The 15,746-nt window shown below is 53.7% G+C and overlaps 1 long non-coding RNA gene across 1 annotated transcript in view; it reads left to right on the top strand.

Annotated features, from left to right (window-relative positions):
* Positions 1-9,180, top strand: part of LOC115801586 (uncharacterized) — a 21,621-nt gene extending 12,441 nt beyond the window's left edge. The window contains exon 3 of the long non-coding RNA XR_004021892.2: positions 1,257-9,180. This is a non-coding gene — a long non-coding RNA (uncharacterized LOC115801586). The remainder of the gene's footprint in view (positions 1-1,256) is intronic.
* Positions 9,181-15,746: the final 6,566 nt, after the last annotated feature.

A 15,746-nucleotide genomic window follows, 5' to 3' on the forward strand; every position in this document is an offset into this window, starting at 1 on the left:
AGTGGTTAAAGAGCAGCATAGAACCCTTAACTGGATAATGAATTCCAAATGGATCCCAGAAGCTGGGAGCTGGAACGTTAATAAGTGATATCAGAATATAGTTGTTGAGTCCAAGGGGTGGTTTGGGCAGTGGAGGGGCACTTGTCTTGAAGACCAATGACCTTGGAGGGGGACCCTCCTCTGGTCCCATAGCATCCTGGGCCTTCCTCTGACCCTGCCTCCCAAAAGTGCTGTGAGGGACAGGAGGGACCAAATCTTGGCCATCTGTGTCCCTAACATTTGGCCCAGAGCCTGGCATACAGGAGGTGTTCAGTGTTTCTTAAATGAACAAGTGCATCTGGTCCTGCCACTTTTTCAGGTGACTGACTTTGGGCAAGTTATTTCTTTTCTTTCAGCCTCAGTTTCCCCATTGCAGCATGGGGATGCTGCAATGATTAAGTAACATGCATTTAAAGGGAGGCTCCTTGGAGGAGGTAGATTTTGGGCTTTACAGAAGTGCCTTATACATAGATAGTGAATTCACTCATCCAACAAACATTTATTGAACACCTACTGTGTGCCAGGCACTGAGCTAGACACTGGGAGACAGCAGTGAATAAAACAGACAAAAATCCCTACCCTCATGGAGCTGACATCCTAGTGGGGGGAGATGGTCCATAAATAAAAGACAAAATTATAGTTTGTTAGAAGGTGGTTAAGTGCTATGAAAATAAAATATAAAGTGGGATAATGCTCAACCCACTGGGTAACTTACACTTTGACGCTCTTTATAGTTGCGTGTTTTCACATACATTCTCAATTTCGTTCCACAAAACCACCTTATGGGCTGGAGATTATTTCCCTGTTTCACAGCTGAGGCTGACTTTCCCAAAACTAAACAGTAATAGGCCGAGCTCAGAACTTGGACAAGGCAGCCAGGTCCAGGACTTCACTATCTTAGGCCACTTTGGCAGGACTGTGGGAGGAGCAGGGGTGGACTGGCGCAGGGAGGAAGTCCATGTAGAGGTGCTGAAGCGGGAAAGAGCTGAGGAGGGTGCACAGCTGAGCTGAGCAGGGAGACACTAGAGGCGAGGCAGGAAAGTGTGGGAGGAAAGTCAGGACCAGGACCAGAGAAGGGGGAGATGGAGGCAGCCGCCTGGTTCAGGGATGGGGCCTGCAAGAGAGGATTTTTGCTGCTTGATAAGCCTGGGGTCAAGAAGGAGAGAGGGGGACTTCCCTGGAGGTACAGTGGTTAAGACTCCACACTTCCAATGCAGGTGGCCCAGTTTCGATCCCTGATCAAGGAACTAGGTCCTGCATGCCGCAACTAAAAGAGCCCGCATGCCGCAACTAAAGATCCTCCACGCAGCAACGAAGATCCCACGTGCCGCAACTATGACCCGGCACAGCCAAATAAATAAATAATTTTTTTTTTTTTAAGTCTTCAGATAGTGCCGATGTCTCTTGTGGGGCAAAATCACCTCCAGTTGAGAACCACTTATCTAAGGTCATATGGTAAGTAGCAGAACTGGGATTGTAATACAGGTGGACCTGACTCTGAAAGCCAAGCACTTACCCACCAGGTTATAATCCTGGACAGGTAGGAGTGAGAGAGAGGAGGATTCAAATGGGTCCTAGGCCACTGGGGAGACAGTTATATTCCCCCATAGGGGAGGGAAGAGGTAACTCTTTGGAGGAGGGTCTAGGGAGTGGGGGCTGATTTGGAGAGTCAAGGCCATGGTTTGAGGATCCCTTTATAGTGAGTTCTTGAGGGAGGGTCCCTGTCTTATTCATTCTTTGATCACAGGGTCTGGTACTAAACACCTGTTGAACTGCTGAGTCACTTGTGCACAGGTGATTATTATAACCTTGAGAGTGGAAGGACTTGCCTGTTCTTTAAGTGGCTGCCATGTACCAGGCACTGGGCTAGGGGCTGTGTGTGGGTGATCCCACTTAATCTTCACCTTAGCCTTATGAGGGAGGTATTATTATCTGCATTTTATCAATATATACCAAAACCCCAAAACTCCGAGAGGTTGACTAATTGACCTAAGGTAGCCCAGCTGACTAGACTGCCTTCTTCCTACCCAGACTCAGCTAGATGGAATGATGCAGGTTCAGGGCAATTAGCTTAGCTTAGTTCAGCCAGGAAGGCCCTTAGAAGGGGAGCATGTGTTTGACAGCCGTTTGGAAAGACAGAGAACCCCTCATTCGAATGAAATCTCACCCCAAAAGCCCAAGATACTAAATGACAGAGGCAGAGCCTCTCTAGTAGGGAGATTTGGGGACTCCTGCCTGATGATCCCTTGCGCCTCTCCCGAGAGGCCCCCAGGGCTCTGGGGAATAAGCCCCTCTCTTTACAAGTGGCTTCTAAGGCCAGAGGAGGAAAGATTTGCCCAAGGTCACTCAGAACCCCCAAAATAGCACTCTGACCCCAACGCATGCTATCACAGGAGACAGGACAGCACCCCGGACCTATCTGAGGGGCTAATCCACCTCAAGAGACCGGCATGAACGTCACTGTGACGTAGGGGTGCTGGCTGCTGAGCCAGAGCGCGGTTCTTTTCCTTCAGGGCTCCGGCCTGGCCAGAAGGGGCTGCAGGATAATGGACAGAGAACTAACCCTTTACACCTCATACGTGGCTGGGCAGGCCTCCCAGGTGTGATCCTTTCACAATTAAGATTACTACCCTAACCCTCGCCAACCTCTTAGAGATGCAAAAAGCAAACACCACTACCCCCATGGTTGAGGCTTGGGCAGGTTAACTGATTTGCTCAAGGCCACACAGCAGACAGGTGTCAGAAGCAGGCCCCAAACCTCAGGTGTCTGCCTCCAGGTTGACCACATCCCACCTCTCTTCAGCCCAGGCCCCGAGGAGACCAATCCAACAGCAAAATCCGGAGAGTCTGCTGGGGAGGTCCTGCCCAACATTCCAAACCCCATCCCCCTCCCAACTGGGCCAAGAGAGCCGCCCCACCTTGTGAGCCTCAGGTTTCCGGAACTGTCACAGTACACACCACAGCACACAATACTGCCACAGTACACACCAGATTAGGGCGCAAAGAGGAATTCGGCAGTGACATCTTCCTCTCTCCTCTCCATCCCCCAGCTATGGCCCCTCCCCACCTGGTGAGGGTGGGGGAGGGGAGGTAGAAGGGGCGGGGCACCGGAGACATGGGTGGAGCCATGTGGAGCGGCAGATCAGTTGGGGCGGTAGTGTGACTCGGGCTCCGACTGGGTTGTTCTTCCCTCCCCGCCCCGCCCCGGCCCGGAGGCGGGCAGTGCTGACGGCTAGTGCTGACGCAGGCGCCTGTGTGTGGGCGGCTGCCTGTGAGTCTGTGTGTCTCTGTGTGTGTGTGTGTGGTTGCTGGGGCCTCCCGGGTCTCCTAAATGGGGGTTTCCTCTCCCTGTTGCCAAGGAAACAAACAGAAGCTCCACAACTCCAGGACTGGGGCTGGAGAAAAGGGTCCGCAAGCCCTGCACACCCGTACACTTGCAGAAAGTGAAGTAGAAAAGGATTCCCCGTCCGCCTCCCCTCATCCACGTAGGGACCAAACGTTAACAAATGTGGGGCCTGAAACTGGAGTGGCCACCCATCCTGTTTGCAGAGCACTGAGGAGTTTCCTAAGACAAGGGGCAAGGGACTTGCGGTGCTCAAACCGGGACAATTCCTGGCAAACCAGACAATCGGTCTCCCTAAGTGTTCATCCAATTTTTGTGAGGAGGCTTTATTTTTAAAATATTAGAATATCTTTTACAGATTTTACACAGAAATATGACCACGTGCAAACATGGGCAGACTCCTCTGAGAGTCCTGGAAAGGCCGGGAAGGCTCCCCGGCCTGCAACTGAGGGTCCCTGAGCTTCACCTTTGTTACCTTCACCATAAATCCCCCCTGAGGCTCCAGCCCCTGCCACTCCTAAGCTCCTTAGGGCCCACTTTGAAGACTACCCCACCAACACCCCTCCCCCCCACCCCGCCCCGGCCCTCACACCAGGGGGGTCAACTGGGAAAGTGAACTCTTAAAAGGAGAATGGTGGTTAATCTGCAAGAGATTTCCTGATGGGTGGACGGAGCAAAGGGTGCTTTCTGGAGAAGTGGCTGGGACTGCCAGGTGGGGCAGGTGGATGGGCAGCATCTCTGCCAAGATCAGGAGCTCCTGGAGGGAAGCCCATGGGATGGGGAGGGACTGCCTTGGGCCAGTGCTTCATCATTCATTGCCTAGAAGCCAGAACTTCAGAGCTGGGAGGAGTTAGGACATCATGCAGACCAACCCCCCTCATTTCTAGACCTGCTTTGGTCCAACTTCCCAGATTCCCCCTTCCCACTATCCCTAAGCCACCCACAGGTCTGCCCCAGAGTAGCACCCCATTTGCCCTCTTTGTCCAGTAAATCCAAAGCTCACAGGGCACCCTGAGAGCCCACCTCACTTTGGCCATCGACCCCTGAGGGGCTCTTCATCACAGTGATAGGTGATGGGGAAACCACTGCAGCAGGGGTGGGCAGCAGGGGACTGGCTGGGAGGGACAGGATGCATGGGCTGAGGCTGGTGTGCTCTCAGGCTGCCCAGGGAGGGGCCAAGGGGGCATCTGTTTCCTCTTGGCCAGGATTCCCCTCCATGCCACCCCCAGAGGAGGTGAAAATGGCGCTGGCTTCCTGAAGCCGAGCTGCCTGGCCTGGGAATGGAGGACGGACAGGGTGTCCATCAAAACATCCCGCATTCCCTCTCCTCCCTCTGCCTGGAGCTTCGGGCAGCTCAGATAAGGTTTAGGGGTGGGGGCATATTTTTTGTTAGAGCAGAGGAGGTTAGGTCCTGGGGCTCAGTGAACACCAGCGATGTACCAGATGCGATAGCCAGGCTGGGTTCCAAGTGGAGTGTGGTGGGGTAGAGGCAAGGGACTTGTCTGGCTCAGAGGTGGGGCCTCACTTTAGTGGACCAGCGGTGGAGGATGGACCAGAGAGATCTGAGCACAGAGGGTAAGTGGGGATGGGGGAGAGATAAGAGTGGGCAGAGGAAGAAGTCTACCGTGAGGGAGGAAGAACTGAGCTTTGAGGTGTGGGGGAGATCACATCTGGAGTCCAGGTCTGGGGGCCCAGGAGGAGTGGAGAGCTGGGCAGAGGGGAGGCCCAGGAACTGAGGAGAGGGGCAGCTGCCCGGGCTGACGCCAGCTCTCCAGCCACAGATCCTGGTGGGGCAAATATTTACCCAGCAACAGTTGCTAAGCAGGGAGGAAGGAGGAGGGAAGCCAGTAGCTAGAGGGCCTTCCAGGCTCCTCCCGTCCCTCACAAAAGACAACTTAGAGAGGGTGAGCCATACAGTTCCCCTCAGCCCTCCACCCACTCCACGCAGGCTCAGCTATATCCCTCCATGCACACATATCTTGGAGTCACCTCTACCAATGTCCCCCCCGCCGCAGCCGCACGCTGGTAACAGGACAGAGGGCTGGGCTAGAGGCAACTTAATCCCTGGGCTGCCCGCCTTCCCCTTACCCTAGGACAGCTCTGGGGGCTCGAACCTTGCAAAATTCCCCTTCCCAATCTGTTGTTCAGTGGGGGCTGGAGAAGGAGGTGGTCCAAGCAGTCAGGATACAGTGAGGGAGGGGGTGCTGAAGGACGGAGTCAAGATGCCCAGGGGGTGGAGGCTGGAAGAGAGAATGAGGAGGCTGAAAGGAGGGGAAGGGGTGACTCCCTTAGAGGCTGTGAAAGGGCAGGCAAGGAGGGCTGATGGATCCAGAGAAGAGAGTTCTCAGGGGTCCTTCCTGATCTGGTGCCTGGGCAGAGGAGGGGGAGGGACAAAGGAGGGGAGGGTGTACTCAAATGGAGCCAGATGTGGCCCATGTGACGTGGGCTGTCGCTGGCATGGGCACAGTGGGGGCAGGACATACAACTGCCACCAGGAAGTATTAGTCAGAAGCTGGGAGGGGCAGGGGAGACGGACAGCTAGGCCAGGACCCCTGAAGCAGCAGATGGGAGCTTTGGGGGAGGGTAAAAGGGCTCCGGGCCTGCAAGAAGGGATTAAGATGACCTCCCCACCACCCTTAAGGTCCCCATCCATTTCCCTGGCTGAGCCTCGGTTTCCACATGCAAAATGGACATCCTGACACCCCTTCCCAGGGCAGAAGATGTGCCCAGGGCCCAGCACACAAGAGGGGTTCTCTTCTTTACCCACTTCCTCAGGGTGAGGTCTTTGCTCTGCAGAGCTTCTCCCTGGGGGTCAGTGGGTTCTCACCCTCGGCCACAGGCCCTCTGGAAATCGGGGTGCAGAAATGGGAGGGAATGACACAAAGAGGAAGCTGCCACAGCAGAGAGGAGGTTCTTGGAGCCCAGGCTCCCTGGTGCTGATGGAGGTTCTTGAGGGCTGAAGGGTTGGCCAGAGTGGCTGCAGGCCCCATGGGTCCACCCTGAAATGGAGGTAGATGGAGGGCCATCACTGTGAAATGACTACAGAGGCGAGACTGAAGCTCCACACAAGGAGGGACTTCCCCGAGCCCGTCCACAGCATGAGCCGGCCCAGAGGGAGAAGGGGTTGGGATCCCAGGAAGCAAAGCAGACCTGAAGGGTGGGCCAGGGCACAGCCCTATAGAAACAGACCGAGGGACCCTTGGAGAGCCAGGTCCAAGCTGGCAACCGAAAGAGTGTTGCTTTCCAAACTCCCACTGGAAAGTTTGAAAAATACACACGGAAACATGACTCACTGCCCCCTCCCCATGGCCACGCTTTCCTGGTTTCTGTGATTTTTCTCCCAAGAGTTAATTCAAATCACATTCTACAGAAACCACGTTTAATGAGGGAGGGCACAGAGCAGGCTGAAGAAGGCAGAGAGGCGCCGCAGGAGGGGTCTAGAAATGGAGATGAGCGCCGGGCCGGGGCAGACGAGCGTGCGGTGATCCATCCACTGGGAACACCTCGGGCCAGGGAGAATTCGGCTTCCAAACACTTAGATGCTCAAGTGAAGGGAGGAAGGAGAATTCATTCACACAACCACTGCCGGAACTACAGCGTGGCCGCTGCACCCTGCTGCCCTGTAGAGCCCAGGCCCAGAGAGCTCGCCTTCTGGCCTCCTCCTTGGAATCTGTTCCCAGGGCCACAACGGAGGCCAGAGGCCCGGGGAGGTGGGATAGGAAGTGGAGCTCCCTGAACTCACTGCCTTCACTGCTCTTTCCCCAAAACATGTGTCCTGGAGCTGGCACATGGGCACCTCTCTCCCTTTGGGCTGGAGAGGATCCATGCAGGCCTGCCCCAACATGGTGTCTCTGGGCCAGGAAGTCCCAGCCTGTCCAGGAGAGGCCAGTGAAAGGGGAGCCTGGCACTGGGCCATAGGTGAGGGGTCCTTCCACTCCAGAGAGTTCTTGGAAGAGGCCTCCAAGGATTCCCAGGTCAGGGGTGATTCCCGAGCTTCCACACTTGCCACCCCTCCTTGGATGTCCCAAATGGAGTTCTTCATGTCTCCCCAACACCACCCCAGCCCCACTCTGTTCCTCCTTCCTCAGCCTCACCCCCTCTGTCTCCCCTGGCCAGTGACCCCCCCACATTCTGTGGACCCAGAATCTCTCTCCATTCTGCCTCCAGCTCCGTGGTTCTTTTCCTTTCGTTTTGTTTTGTTTTTTGGCCACACCACACGGCCTGTGGGATTTAGCTCCCCAACCGGGGATCAAACCCAGCCCCTCGGCAGTGAGAGCACAGAGTCCTAACCACCGGACCGCAAGGGAACTCCCAGCTCCGTGGCTCTGAGTACCAACAGCCCTCGCCTGAGTAACTGCAGGAGCCTCCCGGCCAGTCTTCCTGCTTCCACCTTTGCCTCTGCCCTGATCCTTTCTCCTCCCTAAACCGCAGCCATCTTTCCAAAATGTAAACCTCAGCATGTTTCCACAAGACTTCAAACTAACAGCACTTCCCAAACTATATTTGGGATAAAGTCCAAATTCCTTGAGCTAGCCTGTAAAGCCCTCCGTGGCCCAGGCTCTGCTTGTTATCTCCAGCCTCACTGCTTGCCCTCTAGATTCCAGCAATCTGGATCTCTCTCGTTTCTTCTAAGCTAACCTTCCTGGACTTGGCACATGCTTTGCCCTCTGACCAACTCCTACTCACCCTCCAGGCTCAGCTAAAAAGTGCCACTAAGTCTGGGTTAGGTGTCCCGCTAAGCCCTCAACATCTCCTGTCACACGAAATTGACACTGTCTGTGTTCGCCTCTGTCTTCCCACATTAAGGGAACTCCTTGAGGGTAGAGGCTGGGTGGGTCTGGCCCTCCCCAGTATTCCCAGCACCCAGCACAGTGCCTGGGACAGAGAAGTTTCTCTGTTCACATGTGATCTGAGCATCTCAACAGACCTCCCTCCTGAACCAGCACTCCCTAAGCTCAACTCCTCCCTGTACTTTGTCCACACACCCCGCTCTTCAGCACCTAATTCTAGCCCTGCCTTCCTCCCACGTGCCCCTCACTGCCTCCCTGTATCGGAGCTCTATGTGTGCTCGCTCTGCAACCAGGCCTCTCTCCACGCCCAGCCCAGGGCATAGTCCCAATACCAGTAGTAACAACGGCTACTGTTTACAGAGCGCTTTCTATGTGACAGGGCCTGTTCTAGGTTCTTTCCACTCATTGGCTCATTTGATACCCAGCAGGAGCTAAAAAAAGAGACTGGCCCAAGAACCTGACTTGTCTGATGGTTCAGGACCAATCTCTCCAGGAGCTTATAACTCTGTCATCACTGTGTGTAAAGGAGATGGGTTATATACTAGGCCGTCAATAAATGTCTACTGAGGGAAGGAACAATATAATTGCCTACCTTTACAGCAGGTCCTATCACTTTTTTTTTGCGGTACGCGGGCCTCTCACTGTTGTGGCCTCTCCAGTTGTGGAGCACAGAGTCTGGACGCGCAGGCTCAGCGGCCATGGCTCATGGGCCCAACCGCTCCATGGCATGTGGGATCTTTCCGGACCGGGGCACGAACCCATGTCCCCTGTATCAGCAGGCGGACTCTCAACCACTGCGCCACCAGGGAAGCCCCAGTCCTATCACTCTTGAAACATTACCTCTGGACAGCGCTGGGAGTTGAGTTGAGTCCCCTCATTTTATGGAAGGGGACTTGGTCCAAGTGAGTGGGGAGAGACCAGCTTCTGGCCACACGGGTGGCTCTCAACCAAATGGCAGAAGCTCCAGGGCCATGCAGGGGGTCCTGTGTGGCACAGGACAGGGAGCCGCTGTCCAGAACGGGGGTGAGGGTGGGGTGGGATTTATTCGAGAGTTTTCAGGGGTCATGACTGGGGGGAGCCCTGTGGTCTCAACCCTCACTGGGCATCAGAATTGCTTGGGGGAGGGGGCTTTCAAAACCGCCAGCACCCAAAGTTTGGGTATTTTGATTCAATAATTCATCTAGGGTGGGACCCTGGCATTTTTCAGTAAACACTACTTCAGTCTGTCATTTAACAGATGGAGAAGCTGAGGTTTGGAGTAGGGATTATAATAACAGCTACCACTGAGTGCTGACGATGCCAGGCACTGTTCTGGATAGAGCAGGTGCATTATTCACCTGATCCTCACTATGACCCTGCATGGGAAGGACTGTTATTATCAGCTCCGTTTTACGGGTGAGAAAACAAAACACAGTGGGTCCAGGGTCACACAGCCAATCAGTGGTGGAGCTGGGATTCAAACCCCAGAGACCTGGCTTGGAAGCTCACACTCTCAACCCCAAAGTTGCAAAGGAGCCAGTGGTGGAGCCAGGCCCAGCCAGATGCCATCTCCTCTAGACAGAAGTCAGAAAGCCGGTGAGAGTGGGTAAACCAAGGTCAGAGAAGCCACAGTCCAGGTGGGAGGCCTGAAAGCTCCCGGCCCCTCCCTCACAGGGGCAGAAGGGGCTGGGTGGTAAGGGCCTGGGCAGTGAGGCAACTTCCCCATGGGACCACCGTTCCACCTGCCTGCCTCCCTCCCCTCCTGAAGGGGAGCCCTGACCAGCCCCAGCTGAACCATCACCCTCCCTGTGCTAATTGATGGAGCCTCCTAACTGCTGATCACAAGCAGGCAATTAAGTCCAATTAGGGAGTGAGAGCTAATTAGTCCTCAGCTTCTCACAGCCTCTGGGCACCCCCAGGGTCTGCAGGAACCTGCTGCCCACCTCCCCCTGCCCCCAGGGAAGAGAATTGCTGCATGTAGTGAGCATGTCGAAGGTTCATGTGGCTTCCTTGCTCTCCTAAGGATCAAGGGTCAAGCACCTCAGCTTATCCCCTACCTCTGCACTCCAGGGCAACTCTACCTCCAGTCCCACTATACATGACTTGCCTTCCCTGACAACCAAGAACATTCATGTCACCCCATAATTCATAAAAACTTGCCCACCATCCCATCCATCATCCCTAAAACCCTGGAGGTAGGGTACTCCACATTATCACTGGAGCTCAGAGAGGGTAAGTGATTTGCTAAAGATCACGCAGTCCACTTTGACCAAAGATCCTCTACCCCCTGACATACATATGTGATAAGTCTTTCTGATGATCCCCCCACTATCATTGCTGTTGTAACGTGGTAGACAGGTGGGGCATGAGCTGTGTACCTTCTTTCCACGGGCTATATACTATGTTAGGTTTTCCCATTTAATCTGCTGTCCTCCCTCTGTTCCTCTGCCTGACTCCAATCTAAGAACCCAGTGCCAAATTCAAGAAGGTTCTTTCTGGGATCACAGAACTTTGAAGACAGAGGATCTAGTTCTCTTTTCCATTAATTCGCTCTGTGACCTTGGAGAAATTGCTTCCTTTCTATGGGTCTCGGTTTCCTCATCTGCAAAACAAGTGGACTGGACTGGAAGATTTCCAAGGCACTTCCAACCTCCATCCCTTCTGCTGCAGGGGAAGAGATGGTGAAGAGCTACAGTTCCTTCTTGCATGTCATTAGGGGATGAGACAGGGATACCCCCTTTCATACTGAAATTGTGGCGGCCCCACAGCTACACAAGAATGAAACTGTCCTGACAATGACTGGAGGATGCTGGGAATTCCCAGGCTCTAGCAGGGGCTGGGAGTGGAGAGTAGGGGGTCAAACATGATCTAACTTCCATGCCCCTGTTCTTCTTTTTCTGCTTTCTGGGTCTTCACAGGATGGTTAGGGTCAGACTAGCCCGGGTTCCAATCCTGGCTCTACCACTCATGTCCTACTTTTGTCACCCTTGGCCAGCCTGACAATTTCCTCTTCTGTAAAATGGGGTAACACTTATTCCAGAGGGCCGTTGTGAGCAATAAGTGAAATGTGCATGTACGGTGAGGAGCACAGGGCCTGCCTCTTGTCAGGGCTCAGCGCCCCTCGCAGCATCTGAAAGAGCACAGGTTCAGGAGCTGTGGTTGGGAGAACACGTGCTGAGCACCAAGAAGGAATCACAGGGCATCCGGTCCCCAGCATACCGTCCCTCTGCAGCTTTCCCGTTCCTGTGGAGAATCACTGTTCACAGGCCCTGGGGTCCCAGGAGTCCCCAGCTTGCCACAAACACTACCATTGTCATAGAAACCGGACCTCCTCTTCCTCTCTCACTGACTGATTTCACCACATTGTTCCCCACACTGTGTCTGGTTCCTAGATCTCGGCTTTTGACTCACTGATTGAACAGCTTCTCATTTCATGTCCCCAGGATACCATCAACCTTGTCCCCACTTCAGGATCTGTGCCCACAGCCCCTCAGCAGGGCCCTCTTCCCCAGCGGCCTCCACTCCCTTCCCTGCCAAGTTAGTCTGGGCACCTCCTGGAAAAACGTCTGCCCGTGAGGGATGACTGAACTTCAGCCCCGGCTGCCCCCGCGGGCCTCAGGACCCCACCTTTCCTGCCCATTTCAAATTCCGTCAGAGTGGGGTTGTAAAACCAGCGAGGGCAAGGGAGGTGGCCACGGACGGAGACTGACGGGCGCTGGCGCCACCTGCTGGCCCGGGGGTACCAGCCCCACCTCCTCCTTAAGGGTGGACGTGTCCAGGCTAGCCCTGAGTGGCAGAAGGCCCCGGCTCTGTGTCCTGCCAGGGGAGACAGTCATTCACATCATTAGTTCATTCATTCATTCACAGATATTTACCATCTGTGTGCCCCAAATAGCTCTTGTCCTTGTGGAACAAGCAATTAAACTGTCATGAGTGCCTCAAAAGGCGCTGCTCGGGATGCGAGGGTTGGCGGGGGCAGAGAACCAGGCACCTAACGCAGGCTGCGGTTCCCCCGAGCAAGGGGTGACTAACCTAAGTCCTGAATAATAATCACCAACATTTATTAAGCACTTTCTGTGTACTAGACGCTATGTCAGTACTTTACATGCCTCTTGCCACTATCACATAACAATCCCATGAGGTAATTGCTACCCTTATCTTCATTTTATAGATGTGGAAAACGAATTTAGAAACAGTAGTTAATTTGCATAGAGCTCACCAGTAATAGGCCACCTGCCCACCTGTAGCCCAGGTGCGGAGGACACTATGGGCTGTCGCTTGAATAGCTGGGCAGAAAGGGAGAAGAAAGTGTGTTCCAGGTGGAGGAAACTACAGGCCTGGAAATCACTGGCCCTGTGGAAACAGGGGGAGAGACGGGCAAAGGAAACTGAAAAGGAGCACCCAGGGAGGTAGGAGAAAAGCTGGGGAGGAAATAAAGGGTATAGAGAAGGAAGGAGGGGCCAGCAGGGTCAGAGGTCAGAGGTCCAGCAAGATAAAAACTGAGACTGGACCCAGCCCCTTCTCTAAGGGAGCCCATCAGTGTGGGAAGGTGGGACCCAGAAACACCGGGAGAGCAGGGTAGGTGATCCCTCTGCACAGGTCTGATGTCAGGGCTTGGGCCAACCAACAGGCCTGGAGCAGTCTGGGAAGGCTGCCTGGGAGAGACATGTATAGTTACCCACCTGGAATGGGCATGGATGTGCCTCTAGAAAACTGGCAATAAGGGTATAACTGGCAGCCTGGGTATAAGTACAACTGGGAAACAGCCTGACCTCCCTCAGGCTCTGGAGAAGGGGCCTTGTGCAAGGATGTTGGAATGAGAAAGTGCCTTGAAGTCCCTCTGGCCCAAGCCACCCCATCTGTAGTCCTGAGCCGAGGTAGCTTAAGCCTGCTGGTAAGAACCCATTGTTCACATTGAAATCAGCCATGGTGAGAGAATTTACACCTTGGAAATTGACAACTGTCACAAACCAGGACTTCCCCCCCACCCCACCCCTGTTATTAAACATGTGCAAGCACACCTCTGTTCTACCGTCTCCTGTCCCTACTTCACAGAAGAGGAAACTGAGGCCCAAAGATGGGGAGTGACTTATTCAGTATCACACAGTAATTTTCTTCCTCTTACTCATTCAATTAATCATTCACTTAATAAATTTGTATTGAGTGCCCCCTCCGCTAGGCTTTGGCAAGACATGTCCCTTGTCCTGGGGGAGCTTGAAGTCTGGAGTAGCATACAGAACATGTACACTGGCTGTGACGGCACTGTGGGCCACAGCAGACTCAGGAGGAGCACTGAAGTCCATGAGCACAGTCAGGAAGGCCTCTCAGAGGACATGACTCCTGAGCTCAGGAGTGAGTGGGAAGGATGAGTGGGAGATAGACAAGATGATGGGGGAGAGAGTGTTGGAGGCAGAGAGAATAGCACCTGCAAAGGCGTAGGGGGATGAGAGGACCTGGCAGGAGCACATGATCTATGTGTACTTCTTTGCACTCTCAAGGGCCTACTGGGTCCAAGACTCCTTTTACCAGCAGTGACTGAGGGGAGGGGTTTACATGCTTAGAGATCCCTTCTGAGCCATCAGTCAGAAGTCACACCAGTGAATCAGCACCATTATGGAGTTCCTGCTGTGAATGTGTTCCGGACTAGGCATTGGCGAGAGGAGGACTCCTGGTTCCAACCCAGTGAAGGTATATGCCAAGCATCATGCAAACGGCACCCCTCTGGAGATCAGACGAGGGATGGCTGTGAGGGCCCAGGGGTGGCGCTTGGGAATGGAGAGATGCAGCTGGGTGTGGAGGGTGGGAGGTATGGTGGGGTGTGGGGGTCAAGGGAAGAGGCTGTTCAAGAGGGAAGTATGGATGAGCACGCACACGCAGCTTCCGAGCAGCATTGAGCACCTACTGTGTGCCGGCACAGGTGCTGGGAATACAGGAGTGGACTAGAGCCAGTCCCTGTCCTCAAGGGGCTCCCAGGTACTTGGGGAGACAGAAATGTAAACGGACAGTTACAATATAGTGTGCTGAATGGTAAGAGATCTCCAAAAATGACCAGCAGAGATTTCCCAGGGAAAGTGACATGGAATTTGGGTCCCACAAGATGAACCAGCATGAGCCAGGTGAAGGGTGAGGGAACAGCAGATGGGACAGCGCAGGCCAAAGCTGGATGATGGGCAGAACATGGTGTGCTCAAAGCCCTGAAAGAGGGCTCATGTAGCTGGAATGGAGGGTGAGAGGGAGGGCAGGATCAGCTGACCGCTGGGCAAGGGCCAGAATGTGAAGGATATTCTAAATCACACTAAGGAGTTTGGTCTTGGATCTAATGACAATGGGGGGCTAATACAGTGTTTTAAGAAGGAGAGTTTCATGATCATATTTGGTTTTTAAAACTTATCTCTCTGGCCACCATGTGGAGAATGGATTGGAGGGGGCAGGGGAGACAAGAATGGAGGAGAGAGACCAGCTAGAGACTATTGCAGGCAGGAGAGGATGACGGCTTGGATCAGGAGAGTAGCAGTGGAGGTGGGAAGTTGATGGATTTGAGAAATGTTTTGAGGTGTAGTTGACAGAACTGGTTGATGGACTAGATGGGAGGAAGTTAGGGAAAAGGCAGGGATGACAGATAGCTCCAGATTTCTGGCTTGAGCAACCAGGTGGAGGGTGATGTCATTTACCAGAAGCAGGGGAGGGGAGAGCCAGTTTGGACTGTTGTGGCAGAGCCAGGACTAAAAACTCAGGACTCCTGGTTCCAAGCCAGCACCTGTTTTCCCTGGGGGGACTACTGGGAAAAGGCAGGGAGAATGTGAGACAGAGGAAGGGGAACGTGGGGATGGAGAAGGGCGGAAGCAAAGGGAACAAAATAATCGTAACAATTGCTAACTCAATGCCAGGCACTGTGCTTTATATATGTCCAGTTAAATTCTCACAACATGATCATTCTTTCTAAATTAACCATCTCACACCTTTCTACCCCCAAATCCTGCTTTGTTTTTCCTCACAGCGATTACCACTACCATAAATTACATGATCTACTTGTTTACTCTGTCTCCCCTCCCCCACAGAATATCAGGTCCATGAGAGTAAGGACTTTGTCATGTTCAATGATGTATCTCCAATGCCTGGAACAGTGCCTGACACAGCAAGTGTTCAATATGTGTTTATTGGATGAAAACTTTTTAACTCCTTATTAGGTAGGTTTTATTATTATTCTGCTTCAGACCCAGGTCGGTTGTACTCAAATGTCTGTTTGGTTAGCCTGGCCCCGATCAGTGTCTGCCAGGGACTCAGGAGGGCAACTGGACATTAACCAGTCTTAAGCAGCTGGAGGGGGCTCAGGATGACCTGGAGAGCTGGTCAGACCATGGGGATGCCCAGGTCACGGCCACCTGGGTTTTTGTCCTTAGTCAGGAATAGACTGGTAGCCTCCTTGTCTCCCACTTGGTGGATGCCCCTCCAGAAAAGGGAAAGGTGGAAGCTTGAGATGACACTTGAGGAGGCAGGACTGGGCGTGGATCCCTAACTGGCAGGGAAGAAACCTCTGGGTCCTAGTGTGCAAGCCCACGCTGGAGCAGCTCCCAGTAACTGGCCTGCAGCGCCAC

Source organism: Delphinapterus leucas, chromosome 1, assembly GCF_059928025.1.
Source record: "Delphinapterus leucas isolate spDelLeu-1000000601 "Yukka" chromosome 1, BTC_Dleu_Yukka2, whole genome shotgun sequence".
Classification (NCBI taxonomy): Eukaryota; Metazoa; Chordata; class Mammalia; order Artiodactyla; family Monodontidae; genus Delphinapterus; species Delphinapterus leucas.